The sequence below is a fragment of the Triticum urartu genome, chromosome 7A (genome assembly GCF_056163025.1).
Source record: "Triticum urartu cultivar PI428250 chromosome 7A, HENAU_Tu73, whole genome shotgun sequence".
NCBI classification, from domain to species: Eukaryota; Viridiplantae; Streptophyta; class Magnoliopsida; order Poales; family Poaceae; genus Triticum; species Triticum urartu.
In genome coordinates this window covers 670,540,814-670,556,479 of record NC_141879.1, presented here as the reverse complement: position 1 = coordinate 670,556,479, position 15,666 = coordinate 670,540,814, and the positions used below count along the sequence as shown (strand labels likewise).

General features: G+C 43.2%; 1 pseudogene; it reads left to right on the top strand.

Moving 5' to 3' along the window:
• Positions 1-12,253: 12,253 nt before the first annotated feature.
• On the top strand, positions 12,254-14,171 carry LOC147961267 (uncharacterized; annotated as a pseudogene).
• The last annotated feature ends 1,495 nt before the right edge of the window (positions 14,172-15,666 follow it).

The window sequence follows — 15,666 nt, the reverse complement described above, 5'->3', positions numbered from 1 at the left end:
AAGAGGAGGCCAGCTTGGGCTCCCCCATGGGACGTGTCACGGCCGGCCGTCACTGCAGAGACAGATACAACGAGCTTATGTCTCTTCCACAATGCTCAGCACATCGTGTTCTTCGTCGCCTAAGTTTTGCATCACCGCGCCGGACTTTAGCCACCTGTTCGCGCGTGTCGGCCTGCCCCCCTCCTCCTCCTAACCAAATCCCATTAAACAGATTTTTGCGAGGCAACGCATCCACGTAGTTCGCTCAATCGAATCCCCTGGCCTTGGCCCCTGTTGCTAGTGCCTTTTTGGCCTGACGTGGAGTACTGACGGAGGCAACTATCAATGATCCGTTTTCAAGATGCTATTTTGAACACTGCTTCATGTCCGGAGTGAAAAACTCTTGTTCTAACCTTTATTGGTCGCGCTCAGTAGCGACGAACTTGTGGCGTTACCTTGTTGAAGGCGTTATCTACTTGTTGTTGTATCGGTCTTCATTGACCGATCTCGGCAATTTGGTGATGACGATGGCACAAGGGCGGTCACTCCTTCTTGAAGGCGCTGCTGCAGAAGAAGTCCTATGTGATTAGTCTGTATTTTGTAATGGCTCGGACAATGGTTGTCTTTTGTCTGTACTCTGCTTAATAATTAATAAAAATGTCTGTATGCATCACATTTATGCACAGGTCGGGGCTTTAACCTTTTTTTCAAAAAGTAATATGAGGATTGTGGCCTGATTTTTTTCCTGGCATCTAGGAAGCATATTCGATTCAACTCTGTATATCTTCTGTGTCGATTGCAGCAGCAGATGTTTGTTTTTGCGCTAGCATGGGTGGCAAACCCTCTCTTCTGTTGCCATTTATTTGTCAATTATCAACATTATGTGAGAAAATAGCTAATATTCATTTTAAGTCTGAATAGAGTACGCTTAGTATCTCCTTGTCTCTTTCAGTTTAAGTCTTTTATTACATGAATAAGCTTCAATAATGGATGAAATCAGTTATTAAGAGCAGAGCTGTAGTGAGCAGTTTGTTTTGCACATCCAAGAGATGAGCATTTTTTACTTCTTACTGCTAGTCATCAGCTTGTTTTACTTTTTTTATTGCAGCAATATTGTTATTCCCTCTATTAAAACATGGTTGTACTAGCACAAGATTATGTGATGCTATAAATTTGTTCATTTCCTTAACACAGTCTGTTTTGTTCATGTAGACTCCATATGGTGGCATGGGCTGGACATATTGAGTGTGAAATGCCTTCTTGCAAGCACAAGCTGATTTTGGGGCTGCAGAGAGGGATGGCAACGCCAGGGTCCATTAGTATTTGATTTCAGTTAAGTATCGAGATTAACAATGTTCATTCCACCACGAGCTTCAGTCTTTTGTTTAGCCCATCATTTTGATCATGAGGAGCATCAGCAGATGATGTGACGTCAAGACTGTAGTTTCTCTGGTTTCTTTAGTCATTGTTTAGGAATGAGCAGATGAAGTAATGTGAAGACTAGGAAACTCATATACAGTCAAGTGCACATACATAAGCAAACTCAATGTTGATCCCTCAGTTTTTCATAATGTGAAGACTAGGTAGCATCATATATACAGTCAAGGGCACACACACAAGCAAAATCAGATCCCTCAGTTGTTCATTTTCTTCAGTCATTTCATAGTCCATCATTTTTATCATCGAGAAAAGATCAATTATCTTTGTTTCTTAGTTTAATTTCAGTCATCTGTCTCTCAGTTAACACAACTTTTATAGGGCCATAACCACATATTTTCAGTACTTATTTGTAAGTATTCATTGTTCATTATTTTTGCCCTTTAAGTCATCTTTCTTTCGGTCTGTAGTCTTTTCTTTCTTCAATCATATTTAGTCTTAGTCGTCGTTCAATCTTTCATCATCTTCTTGTGTCCTCGGTCTCCAATTTTATTCTTTATTCAATCATATTCAGTCCGAGTTCTTGTTCAGTCTTTCCCCCAGTTATCAGTCTAGTTTTCAGTTATAGTCATCAGTTTAGTTTTATCAGTCTTTCCTAATTCACTTTTCAGTTATAAATCCAGTATTCAGTTTTTTTTTTTTTGCTTTTGATCTGCTTTTTGTTCTAGTGAATCTTCTGCTTAGACTGATAATTATTTTTCGACCATGTGCATAATAGGGGATGGTCCGCCTTTTGCTCAGTTTGAGAATTTTCATTTAGAATTTCTCATTCATTGTATTTTCCTTTAGCAATTTTCAGTTAGTTTTATTTCTCTTCTTTTGAATTATTCGATCACTGTCATTTTTCTCATTTAGTTTTTTTCTAACATTCAGCTTAATTTTCTTCAGTTGGTTCAGTATCTCATTCTTCAGTCTGTCGGTCAGCTAGTCTTCAGTTTCTATTAATATTTCATCCCTTTTTATGTCTTCTCGTTAAGTTGTTTTCTGATCAGTTTTTCACATGTCATTAATTTAGTCACTGGTGGTTTGTCCTCAGTTCTTAAGCTTGCATCATTCTTCGATTGTTTACTGTTTCTCTATAGCTTCCTTTATGAATTAAATCGCTATTTAGTAAATTCTCATTTTAGTATTGTTTGATTATTTGATCATTATCTCCACATCATTCTTCAGTGTTTCATTCTTTTAGTGTCCTCACCCAACATTGAGTGATAGTCAATATTCATTAAGTTTACTTCTTCCTAAGGCATTTTATTTGTTCCTCTGTTAGCTTGTATGGCTCTTGTATGACGATGACCTTTTCGTATGTCTTTAAAAAAAAGTTTAGCTCAAGCATTAGGTCATTTTATATATGACGTGTTTATATATTTGTGGGTCTGCTGATCATTATCTGATTTTAGCCATTATTCTGATGTCATGTGGTCCTGGCCTCCTAGGTCTAGACTTTTAGAAACTGCACATCTCTAGTATTTTGCGTCTTCTTAAGACACGCCTTTTCCTTGCTGGTGTCTAATGCTTCCTTTGTTTTTTTCCTTTTTTTGTAAACTTTATGCATTCAGAAAATACCAAAAGAAGTAGCTTCTCCTCTGGACATCCTGAAGCACGGGCTGGCAGGACTACAGTTGGGCAAAGAGAGCTTCACTCGCTAGGACCGGTTATGACACCCCAACAGACGGACGCATCTTCAAGCACGGATGGAAAAAGTTTCTTATTAAAAATAGGACTCGAGGTTGACACGGATGTACTAATTACTTTCAAGACCATCTTCGACAAGGAGGTGGAGTTGATAGTTGTCGTCCGCGACTTCCAAGAGATCCATAGTCTGACGAGATGATGCTAGGTGAGAAGATGGAGGTCCTAATTCCTGTTGTCGATGAGTTTGGCCTTCCTTTGTATGTCAGTCTATCAGTTAACATTAACATTGTGCTCAGTTGTATGTTTTATTTTATTATTTAAAAGAAGACGCAACTTTTTGTTCCCTTCTTTAGTTTTAGTTTTTAGTTTATTATTATTTTCCTCATTACCTTCAGTGTTCTTCTCTTATTTATCGATTAGAGGGAGGTTTGTTGTTTTTCTTTAGTGTTAATCGTTTAGGAAAGTCGGAGCATGTTTGTTCTTTCTTCTTCAGTGTTCAGTTATAATGCATCATTTCTTCACAAAACCTTTTTCAGTGTGGATTCTTGTAAATTCTCTCATCGAATATATTTCTGTTCAGGAGATCATGAGCCTTCAGTGTTTGTTTCTCACTTCTTCAAAGAAGAACAAGGTATGTAATTTCATTGTAACGCCACGTTCTTGTTTTCACTTTTCATCAGTTTATTTTGGCAGTAGGGAAGAACTACATTACATCTTTTCTTCAAAGGAAGATGACATCCGTAGGAATCAACTCAAGATTATGTTTGCAAGTTATCCTCAGATCCTATAGTAGGTTTGTTCTGAAGATATAACCAAGTTATCTTCATTGTTTTTCCATTGTCATTGCCAAACTTAGCTTTAGGGAAATGTTCGGTGGCCTATTCTTCCTTTTAATTCACACTTTTGTATTAGAACTGCTAATCCAACAACTTATTATTCAGATTTTTTTTTGCTTTTGATCTGCCTTCTGCTCAGTTTAGTTCTAGTGAATAAGTATATTTTGCCTTTGTAGTCAGTGGAACATATATTTTTTTAGTATATACTAACCAAGTTATTAGTATGAGTGGTTTTCACCTTTCATCAGTTCGTTGGAACATATCTCAGGATCTCAAGTAGCATCACACCCAGCTGCTTGCCTCGCTCATCTCTTTCCTATTCTCTCTACTCCCTCTGAATTTCTTTGCAGTGGAGACGATCTGGGGGTACGACCTGGACCCCAAACGAAATCAGTTGAATTTTTGGATCCCTCAAAAAAGAGTTGAATTTTTAGAGCTATGGACTGAACTCAAAAACCAACAAAGACCCCTGTCAAACTTGTACTGGACAAAATCTGACCTAAACCGAAATAAAAAATAGACGGTTGATGACTAGGCCAATACAGCAAGATAAAACCCGAAGCATCCTCTGCGTCCACAGGAAAAGTAAAAAACCCGAAGCATGGCACCCCGTAGAAACCCTAAGCGCCGCGGCGCCGGCGACGATGGCGACTGGTTAACCAACAAAAGAGCGATGGCGTATGGCGGCGGGGCAGAAGGCCGGAGCACGGAAGGTGAGGTCGAGGAAGAGTATCCCCAGAAGGAGGCGGCCATGGACACCATGGAGACGATCATGGAGCGTGGGCAGCAGTTCGAGACGATCTGTCCGCAGATGCAGGAGATGGCATCGTTCTTGACGAAAATCGACCCATCTCAGATCGTACACCTCTTGGAGAGGGGAAGACATCTCGAAAACATCTCAATTGCGTACGATAACTTGTGCAAATTCAGAGCAGCACTCGTCGAGAGCGGATGCGTTGCCCCGGACAGCTAATCATCTATGAAGAAGCAGGAGGATGACTGTATGGATGCGTATGATTACTGCATGAGCATCCTCCAGGAGCAGGTTGCCATGGAAAAGGAGCAGGCTGCCGAGGAACAAAAGATCCCTTTGTGTTTGTCGGACCTGTCTGCGGTGGCTTGGAGTGTGTGTCTGTGTGATGTGTACCTTCATAACTTTGTGTTCGGTGGTTGCTTTCTTTTTATGTAATGCCATCATGGCAGATTATATTAAATACTTAGTGCTCGGTGGTTGCTTTATTTATAAAGCGGGACGAAAGTCTTTTTCGGTAACAGAAGATCCCTTTCAAAGAGCCCGAGAAGTGCTGGATCTAGTCTATTTTGGGCAGCCCGATAACTATTTCAGAAATTCCTAATAAATCCTAGAGGTCCATCTAGCCCATTTGTGCATGGCAAGGGATACTACTAATGTTTAGTCCCATATTGCTAGTTTAGTGGGAGTTGGACCTCCTTATAAGGGAGGTTCTTTGCCCACTTGTACGAGCATGAGAACAAGAGGGATATGCACGCGCTCCTCCTCCGCCGCCTGCCACGCCACGCCACGCCACGCCGCGGGTTGCGGGTTGCCGGAATGAGCCGATGAAAGATCGTGGATGTCGCCTAGAGAGAGGGGGGGTGAATAGGCGCTTTAAAATAATTACAGTTTAGGCTTGAACAAATGCGGAATAAACCTAAGAACAATATGGCTATCACAAAGTAAAGTGCATAAGTAAAGGGTTCGGGTAAGAGATAACCGAGGCACGCGGAGACGACGATGTATCCCGAAGTTCACACCCTTGCGGATGCTAATCTCCGTTTGGAGCGGTGTGGAGGCACAATGCTCCCCAAGAAGCCACTAGGGCCACCGTAATCTCCTCACGCCCTCGCACAATGCAAAGATGTCGTGATTCCACTAAGGGACCCTTTGGGGCGGTCACCGAACCCGTACACTTTGGCAACCCTTGGGGGCGGTCACCGGTACCCGTCAAATTGCTCGGGGCGATCTCCACAACCTAATTGGAGACACCGATGCTTGCCCGGAGTTTTTCACCACAATGATTGAGCTCCGAACAACACCAACCGTCTAGGGGCCAAGGCACCCAAGAGGAACAAGCTCTAGGGTGCCCAAACACCCAAGAGTAATAAGCTTCTCAACCTTCACTTCCACGTATCACCGTGGAGAGCTCAAACTGATGCACCAAATGCAATGGCAAGGGCACACGGAGTGCCCAAGTCCTTCTCTCTCAAATCCCACCGAAGCAACTAATGCTAGGGAGGAAAATGAGAGGAAGAACAAGAAGGAGAACACCAAGAACTCCAAGATCTAGATCCAAGGGGTTCCCCTCACATAGAGGAAAAAGTGATTGGTGGAAATATGGATCTAGATCTCCTCTCTCTTTTCCCTCAAAAACTAGCAAGAATCCATGGAGGGATTGAGAGTTAGCAAGCTCGAAGAAGGTCAACAATGGGGGAAGAACACGAGCTCAAAGGATAAGGTTCATTGGGGAAGAAGACCCCCTTTTATAGGAGGGGGAAAATCCAACCGTTCTGTGCTCAGCCCGCACACGAGCGGTAGTACCGCTCGTAGAAGGAGAACACCAAGAACTCCAAGATCTAGATCCAAGGGGTTCCCCTCACATAGAGGAGAAAGTGATTGGTGGAAATGTGGATCTAGATCTCCTCTCTCTTTTCCCTCAAAAACTAGCAAGAATCCATGGAGGGACTGAGAGTTAGCAAGCTCGAAGAAAGTCAACAATGGGGGAAGAACACGAGCTCAAAGGATAAGGTTCATTGGGGAAGAAGACCCCCTTTTATAGGAGGGGGAAAATCCAACCGTTATGTGCTCAGCCCGCACACGAGCGGTACTACCGCTCAGGTGGAAGAAACAGGGAAAGGAGCAACAAAACATGAACCTTTGGGGTGGTAGTACCACAGGAGACAGCGGTACTACCGCTGGATTAAGCGGTACTACCGCTCCCTTCGGCGGTACTGCCGCGCAGAACGAAGGGTAAAGGGAAAGAGGGAATCGGGCGGTACTACTGCGGAGGAAGGGCGGTACTGCCGCTAAGGAGCGGTACTGCCGCACTACTGCCGCAGCGAGGTACCGCACAATCCGACACAGAAAAAGACCCCTCAAATCGACACGGTAGGGACCTGGTAAGCCAGCGGTAGTACTGCTGCGGAGTCACCGTCGGTACTACCGCTGCGGAGCGGTACTGCCGCTTGTGACCCCTCAGCGGTACTACCGTGGGTACCACGGTACTACCGCTGGGACCCTGACAAAAACCACACTCAAGAAAACAAGAACTGCCATAACTTCTGCATATGAGCTCCGAATTGAGCAAACTCAAGCTTGTTGGAAACAAGACGACGAGTAGCATCAAAACAGCGACTGGTTATAGTAAGAAGAGGCAGGGAAGGTATGCCTAACAAAAAGAGGAGTGAAACCTCCAACATCGAAAACATCATAGAAGATGCATGCGAACTCCGTTTTCGATGAACCCAAGCTTGTCATCAAGATGACCATAAGCTCTAAGACTCACAAAGAGAACCAAACAAGAACCAAGAAGATGATGTAAGGATGCAATGGTTTGAGCTCTCAGTGAACGATACGATCAAGCTACTCATCGAGAGCCCCCCTTGATAGTACGGCAATCGATCCTATAACCCGGTCTCCCAACTACCAACATGAGACCGGTAAAATAAAAAACCTATCAAGGGCAAACCTTTGCCTTGCACACGGTCCACTTGAGCTAGATGATGACGATCTTGACTCCCTCAAGTTGGACCACCTTTCTTGATTGTGTTGGCTCGATGAAGACTAGTTGATTGCTCCCCCATACTCCACTATGGGTGAGCCTTTCTTCCGCACATCTTCACAAGTCCATTGTCACCACAAAGGATGGCAAGCTTCAAGCATTTGATCTCTTCGTGATGCTCCACTTGAACTTGCACACCGCAACCTTTCTTGATTGTGTTGACTCGATGAAGACTAGTTGATTGCTCCCCCATACTCTACTATGGGTGAGCTACTCTTCCGTACATCTTCACAGATCCATTGTCACCACAAAGGACAACAAGCTTCAAGCATCTGATCTCTTTGTGGTGCTCCACTTGAACTTGCACACCGCAACCTAACCCCACAAAGAACCCTCACGAAGACCATGGGTTAGTACACAAAGCGTAATTGACAATGCTTACCATACCATGGGATCACTTGATCCCTCTCGGTACATCTTCTATGCTTTGTGGGTTGATCAACTTGATTCACTCTTTAACTTAGTCTTGATCAACCTCTCACAAGACCAATCTTTAGGTAATTCCTTGAATAGCACCTTGGTCGACACAAACTCTCCTTGAAACCAACACATGTACTCCAAGAAAAGCCTATGGACAAAACCTTCAAATATAACTCAAGGCAACCATTAGTCCATAGAGATTGTCATCAATTACCAAAACCAAACATGGGGGCACCGCATGTTCTTTCAGCCGAGCCGATATCTAAATTTTTGCCACGCACAACGGGTATACGAAAGGTCACTCGGGAGCTGGAAAGCACTGCGCTGCTGCTAAGATCTTCCCCATCCCGGCTTGCAGCGTGCACCGCAGGTCGGGACAGTAGGCCTCCGAAGCCGCACCTTTTGAGTCCTGTACGGGAGAAGGGTGATAAGGTTTTTGGGGAGCGCTCAGCGCGACTACTGGCTGCTTCATCACGGATGATCCGGTCAACGACGACTTCTTCCCCGACCTCCTCGACGACATGGCAGGCGAGGACACCGACCCCAAGTCCAGCACTTCTACTGCTGCTGTCCCGTACGTGTTCTTGCTCTTTCTGTTAGATGTCATGACACAGTTCTTTGCTCTACTTTCCGTCCTACATGTGTTAGGTTCTACTTCATATATGCAACTTCATCTAGTGTCTGTTCTTGATGTGTTTAGTTCAAGTTTATATGCAGATGCTCTTTACCTTCTCTCTGTCCGAACGCATGACTTGTTTTATCTCTATTATATTAGTCATGCTTTATCTAGTATTTTTGTTAATAAAATCATTTGGTAAATTGCTCATATTTCCAACAATCCAAAAACCTTATTATAGGCATTTTATCCCGAGTGGTTTTGCTGCTTCCATGAGACCTCCTATGTTTGAGGGTATCCACTATAAGAGATGGCGCGTGAGAGCAGTCTTATGGTTTCAAACCATGAGTTGCTATGACGCCACTCTCAGCAAACCTGAAGGAGAGCTTGATGCTCAACAGGCACAAGCTTTTCAGAAAATGGATACTCTGTTTAAGGCTGCTCTCTTGAGTGTTCTTGGTGAGAACATAGTTGATGCTTATGCGTCAATTGATAATGGAAAAGATATGTGGGATGCACTCGAGGCCAAGTTTGGGGTCTCGGATGCTGGCACTGAGTTGTACATCATGGAGCAATTCTATGATTACAGAATGACTGAAGAGCGCTCCGTGGTTGAGCAAGCTCATGAGATACAGTCATTTGCTAGAGAACTTGAGCACTTCAGTTGTATGCTACCGGACAAGTTTGTTGCCGGAGGTATCATCACTAAGCTTCCTCCTTCATGGAGGAACTTTGCTACCTTGCTGAAGCATAAGAGGCAGGAGTTTTCCGTACCGGATCTCATTGGCACTCTCGATGTGGAAGAAAAGGTGAGAGCAAAGGACACACGTGCTCGAGGTATTGAGGGAGGATCTAGTGCCAATGTGGTACAGAAGCAGAACTTCCAGCCCCACAAGTTCAAGAATAAGGGCAAGTTTGATGGAAAAGCAAAGTTTGATGGGAAGAACAAGGCTGTGCAGCACACGAACTTCAAGAAGAAGAATGGCAAGAAGAAAGGTGCTTGTCGTGTATGTGGGGATCCTGATCATTGGGCTCCTAGTTGCCCTAATCGCTATGACAAGCGTCATCCTGGGAAAGGCGGCAAGACCGCTAATGTTGTCATTGGAGACACTGACATGAAGGATGATGGGTATGGTATATTTCCCACTATTCTTTCAGTATGTCATTCTCCTGATTGGTTGATTGACACGGGTGCTAATGTGCATGTATGCGGTGATATTTTCATGCTTTCGTCTTATCAAACCGCAGGGACTTCAACCGTGCTGATGGGCAACGGTTCAAGTGTTTCTGTTCGTGGTGTTGGCACGGTCAATCTGAAGTTTACTTCGGGGAAGATCGTGCGGCTGAAGAACGTGCATTATGTCCCCTCCATCAATAAAAATCTTGTTAGCGGATCTCTTCTGTGTAGAGATGGCTACAAGCTTGTCTTTGAGTCGAATAAATTTGTAATATCCAAGTATGGAACCTTTGTTGGTAAAGGCTATGAGTCAGGAGGCTTGTTTCGTTTATCCTTATCAGACGTTTGCAATAAAGTTGTTAATCATATTTGCAACAATAGTGAATTCAATGTGTGGCATTCACGTCTTTGTCATATTAACTTTGGTTGCATTTCGCGACTAGCGAAGTTGAACTTAATCCCTAGTTTCACCACCGTCAAGGGATCTAAGTGTCAAGTGTGTATGCAAGCTAAGCAACCTCGTAAGTCTCACACGACTGCGGAAATAAGAAATCTTGCACCACTAGAGCTCATACATTCAGATCTATGTGAAATGAATGGTGTGTTGACAAAAGGTGGAAAGAAATATTTCATGACGTTAATTGATGACTCCACTAGATACTGCCGTGTGTATCTTCTGAAATCTAAGGATGAGGCTTTGAACTTTTTCAAGACCTATAAAGCTGAAGTGGAAACCAACTTGATCGAAAAATCAAGAGGCTTAGCTCCGACCGTGGTGGATAGTATTTTTCGACATAACTTTAACAGAAGTCACCACAGGCGCATCATAGTTGACAGAAACATCTCCTTCCACTAAACTAAAATTGCTGGAAAACCTGAAATAACTCCAATAAAATGCGAGCACCAGTTGGTTGGCTAGTTCCACAACAAGAAATCAAACCATCTGAGCTACGCTCAGTTTGCGACACACATTAGACAGTCGGTGGCGGTTTTATCCCCTAAATCATTAGCTCTAGATTCTGGATTGTTTTTTGACGCTTCAAACTATCATGTCAGTACTAGTCGCAAGTGTGATGTCAAATTTGCTTTGGTTAGTATTTCCCCCATATCACTTTTGTCTGCTCTCGGTACATATTCGTTCTCAACGGTAGGACAAAGAAGCAGCGGTTCGGTAGACTGCCATGCAAAGGATATGCTCCTAATGAAGAGGTATTCAACAACCCTATATTCTTGTATGCCAGGATGAGCAGCTAATGCGACTTTTCTGAAATGCTTGTTCAGTCTGAGCGTCTTTGACAAGAGGGTAGAGAACTAGAGATAATTGGAGATGTAAAAGACAGGGCTAGAGACAGTGACTTCAGAGTGTTTCTAATGTAAATTTAGTTTAATCGAAGATCGTTGTTGTTCATGTGTGTTCCAGTTTACTCAATCGGAAATAATTTGTTTAATTAATTAATTAATAATGTTAGTTTTTTATCATAATAAATAATGTTAGTTTTTTAATATATATATATATATAATGTTAGTTTGTTTAAGAAAGAAGGCAAACCGCAAACTGATAGAAAAAATTGCTCTTGTGTCTGTACTGATGTTCAAAAAAAACCCTTACAGTACGTGTATTTTAGGAGGGAAATGTTGTCGGCGCGCACACACGCCGTGTTTATATTTGCACTGCACCCTATGTATCTATATCTATACCTACTAATAAAAGAAATAAATATTCTTAGTCTGTCATGCTATTTTATAGAAAACCCCCCTGATGTTTCTAACATTAAACCCGCAATACATATCAAATGTTTTTTAAAATCATCATATCTTCTAAACCGTAACTCCAAATTTAACATGTTATATATGGAATTTGATTAGAAAAATATATAGAATCTAAATATGATGATATTTCTACCTGTTAACCATTAAAAAAATACAATCTAAGGTGCAATCTTAACCAACAATGATTATCCGTCTTTCTTTCATATCGGTACTGATCCGGATTGGTACTAATCCGAATTGTGGATGAACATCTCAGCAAAATCAGGATTGGAGACGAAATTGAAGATCACTTGCCTGTTTCTTTGTACGTATTAAATCTATATGCAAGCCTTGTTTAAATAGTAGCTGCCGAGCTTACATGTTCAAAAACCAACAAAAAGACCCATGTCAAACTTGTACTGGACAAAAATCCGACCTAAACCAAAATAAAAAACAGACGGCTGATGACTAGGCCAATACAGCGAGATAAAACCCGAAGCATCCTCTGCGTCCACAGGAAAAGTAAAAAACCCGAAGCATGGCACCCCGCAGAAACCCTAAGCGCCGCGGCGGCGACGACGATGGCGACCGGTTAACCAACAAAAGAGCGATGGCGTATGGCGGCGGGCCAGAAGGCCGGAGCACGGAAGGTGAGGTCGAGGAAGAGTATCCCCAGATGTAGGCGGCCATGGACACCATGGAGACGATCATGGAGCGTGAGCATCAGTTCGAGACGAGATCGACCCATCTCAGATCGTACACCTCTTGGAGAGGGAAGACATCTCGAACAACATCTCAATTGCGTACGATAACTTGTGCAAATTCAGAGACAGCCAATCATCTATGAAGAAGCAGGAGGATGACTGTATGTATGCATATGATTACTGCATGAGCATCCTCCAGGAGCAGGTTGCCATGGAAAAGGAGCAGGCTGCCGAGGAACAGAAGATCCCTTTGTGTTTGTCGGACCTGCCTGCGGTGGCTTGGAGTGTGTGTGTGTGCCTGTGTGGTGTGTACCTTCATAACTTTATGCTCGGTGGTTGTTTTATTTATAAAGCGGGGCGAAAGCCTTTTTTGATAACAGAAGATCCCTTTCAAAAAGCCCGAGGAGTACATGTATGAGTACGACATGCTTCATCCTCAACAGGAGGAGGAGACGGAGCTGACGAGCTCTGCCAAGGATGAGATTGCACTGGAGGAGAGAATTTATGCTGCCCACTGTAGCGGCAGGAATGGTTCATCGGCGGGTTGTACCTTCGAAGCCCAAAGTAAGCAAGACTACTTACTGCAGACAAGCAATCAGCTAGCTAGAGCACGCAATTAATCTGTTTGATAACTTAAATTGCTTTATTCTCTTGATCAATTTTGTAGTACCACATAACTCATTAACCAAGCAGATCCCTTTCTTTCTCTTTTGACTAAGTTGATCCATGTTGATTCCTCACAACTCTTCACTTGATTTGCTTGCTGCTGAAGCCACGTTGAGTCCAATGTACTTTACATGCTGCACGCCTGGAGTATGCATCCAAGACGACCTTACTGCTACGACCGGGACCAGCTTGCAGATCTTCTCCTTCAAGATCGCTGAGATTAAAGGCGACTTAAAGTGGCCTCTCTATGTGTATGGCATGGTTGCTGCAGGGACGAAGTGGATTTCAACCACAACATTCTCTTCAATCGAACAAGGAATAACGCCCAAGAAGTCACAGAAGATGTATGTATGCTTTGAGTTTCCTGTTTTCTCTCCATTTTCCTTTCCTTTATTTCGTTTTTTAATTTGCATTGCGTGTATTATTGTTGATTCGTTCATTGCAATTAAGTGTATATAACGATGCTTGCAAGGTCCATTTTTACGCTTGATTGGCCCAGCTCGGGCAATTTTGCCTGAACTTGAGTTTGAAGTCGAACTAAGGGTTAAGGGCAAAACAAAGTCTCGCGATAAAGCATTGATCAATAAAAGATACCCTTACATCAATTAGGGTACTGGTCTCTTCACCATTGACTTAAACAACTGTCGTTGTAGAATCGAGTTAAGCTTGGAGCAACTTACGAATTCAGTTCAGGCCACTATCATGTGTGTCCGGATCGTTAAGGGTGGCCCGTGGACATTCAAATATGGGGGCCGAGTTGCTTCCTCGTCGCCACCTCATGAAGTTTGGGTCATAGATAGTCAAGGCACTGTTTTGGAGGTTACTGATCCGCCATCCATACAAGTTGTGTTGCTTGATTCTCGATATTGTGATAGTGGAGAAATGCCAATGGGTACTGATGGTTACCTTGATCTAACAAGGTGTGTTGTCTCTGTGGAATTACGAGAAAGCCATGTTTATTATCCAAAAAAGTTTGAAGAGACCTTCAAAGTTGTCATACAAGCCTATTCAGAATCTGGTGATGTTGCTGCACAAGGTCATGTCAAGCTCACCCCCAAACTTTGCAACATAAGTCAAGCTGTATGTGACTTTGGCGACTCCAAGGTGGAGATTACCGTTGCTTGGTCGGCCCATGTTGAAAGCAACATATTCCTTTGAGGCGTGAAACTATCACCCTATTTTAGTAGTACTGGTTTGTTTGATTGTCTAAGTATTTATGTATTTAAATTATTTTCTCCCAACGTGATAAAAGACATCCACAAATGTGGCGTAACAAACAAAAAAACAGAAGGGAAAAAGAAAGTTCGGGAAGTACCGACGCGGCGCGAGTAATGGGCTTCCTGCAGTGATCCGCTTGCTTTTCCTTGCATTTTCTTTTCCCCTTTTATTCATGACGAATCCACCCTAGCTAGCTCTTTCTGCAAAAGAAATCCGTCACATCTGATGTTATTGTCGCTGATATATGTCTGCATATTCAGGATTTCAGTTGATTTTTCTCATACCTTTTTCCGACCATCATCATGGTTCATGGATTTTTGGACATAAATCTATGCAGTTCTAACTTCAATCTTGTAATTAGCAACTGAAAAACATGCAAAATCTGCTAGTTCCACGAACACGTGGAAGGAAGGAACCGTGGGGTGTTCCAGGGAGAGCGAAGATCCGTTATCAATGCCGCATTTACATTAGAACTCCAAACTTGTGTGAATCCATTCATATTGAAATTGCACCACAAAGACGCAAACAGAGTAGATCTGATCTAATCTATATGTTAGTTTGTCGCATCCTAGATTAGCTCCACAAAGTTCCTCCAAGTCATTGCGACGAGGTAATGAAATGCTTCTTCATCTGACACATAAACTGGTTTTAGGGTTTGTTTATGTTTAGATGAGTAAATTTGGACCTCATAAATAAATACGGAAGATTTGATTTGTACCTCATAAATTACACGATAGTACCACATTTGGGGCGATGGTGGCGGATTGATACCATTTTTTGTAATTTTTACATGTCAGTACTATGTTTGGGACTGCCTGTTACAAAATAGTCTAAACCGCGTATTGACGGTGTATCTGACCGTTAAGGCCCGCCTGTCAGGTGCCGATGTGGCATGTTCTTTTCCAAAAAAGACCATTACCTCTTATTTAATTACACATCCATTCCTGGTTTGGTAAAAAGGGCCCTGCCGGGATTTTAAAAAAAAAACCTTCACGCGCGCCCAGCGCGATGCCAGGATTCAAACTAGCGATGGCGGGTTCGCAGCGCACCGCCGCTGCCATTGCGCCAGAGCACATTTCCTCTCTCGGCGTGCACGCTTTTATACTTTGGACCATTTCGTTTTTTTCCTGTACTTGTTTTTATTCCTGTTTTTTTGCATGTCTCTTTTGTCCTCGCTCCTGGCCCATCACCATTGGTCCTGGTTGGTGACTTGAACCGGGACCAAAGGCTCCCCTTTAGTCCCGGCTCATGTCACCAATCGGGACCAATGAGGTGCCTATATATACCCCTCGCTCGCGAGCAGAGCACCCCAGTGCTTTGTTTTTCTTTGGCCGAGGGGGAGAGGGCTTGGTGGTGCTCTAGCTCACCTCCTATGCACACAAGGTGTTCGATGGAATGCCCGAGCCACACTATTTAAGCTTTCTCCTCTCCAAGC